The following is a 1,323-nucleotide window of genomic DNA, read 5'->3' as shown; positions in this document are numbered from 1 at the left end:
TCTGTCTGTCTGTCTGTCTGTCTGTCTGTCTGTCTGTCTGTCTGTCTGTCTGTCTCTTTCTTTCTTAATTTCTCTCTCTCTCTCTCTCTCTCTCTCTCTCTCTCTTTACCCACATACACATATGCATACACACACACACACTCACGCACACACACACACACACACATATATATACACACACACAATTCACTTATATATAAACCAGTCTGAGACACCTTGAATTAGTAAATACTCACGCAGTCACACATAGACACATACTGACAGGCACATACACACACGCATTCACTCACACATGCCCACACAAAGACACACATACAAACACACACACACACACACACACACACACTCACACACACATGCCTACACAAAGACACACAAACACACACACAAGCGCTCAACCAACACCCATTCCAGTAGCTGCACATAAACGCTCCAGTTGCTTTTTAATATCATCCAGCGCAATCACCGAGCAAATGAACGTGCATAAAGCTATTACCTCCACAAAGTTCACAAAGTTCATACTACGCAATCGCACTTTCCCGTCGACCTTTCTCAGAAGGAAACAGACCTTGCTACCTTGGACGAAATAAACACACATAAAACATGAAAGAAAGAAAGAAAGAAAGACAGAAAGAAAGAAAGAAAGAAAGAAAGAAAGAAAGGAAGAAAGAAAGGAAAAAAGAAAGAAAATCGTTGTACGAAATCATGAGTTAATACAATCAAAAAGATTCATCACATGGATGCGGCCATTACACCTGGGAGTGCGCCGCGTTTCCTAATAGTCCGAGAACATCACGCGACGGGAGATTCCCCTCACAACGATCCACAATGTCAGAACATTGAGGCGCCGATTGCTAACTCAATGAATTCCTTATCTTATATAATAATCTTTAACTAGATAGATCAAAGTCACGCCAGTTCTTTTTGCTGATTAATTAGCGAACGAAATGGCTCGCAGAGACCTGAAAGATCCTGGAGAGGAAAAGTAAATTGGACATCAGAAAGAGATATAAAAGGACGAATGGAGATACCTGTGTTTGAAAGCCCAGGGTGAAATAATTCGAAGATTTTTCAAGGGAAGGCGAAATGAGAATGAAATTGTTGCAAGTGCGAGGACAAAAAGAGACAAGAAGAGAAACCAAAATAGAAAAAAAAGGAATATTATGGGGAAAACCATTACTATATTCTTTTTAAAAAGTTATGACAAAGATATGAGCGAATGGCTGGAGGGCGCCACAGATAGGTCTTACTCCCCCCCCCTGCTGTTGTGTCTGTCTGTCTGTCTGTCTGTCTGTCTGTCTGTCTGTCTGTCTGTCTGTCTGT

This window comes from Aplysia californica, unplaced genomic scaffold (assembly GCF_000002075.1).
Source record: "Aplysia californica isolate F4 #8 unplaced genomic scaffold, AplCal3.0 scaffold00160, whole genome shotgun sequence".
Taxonomy (NCBI): Eukaryota; Metazoa; Mollusca; class Gastropoda; order Aplysiida; family Aplysiidae; genus Aplysia; species Aplysia californica.
This window is presented reverse-complemented; position numbering follows the sequence as displayed.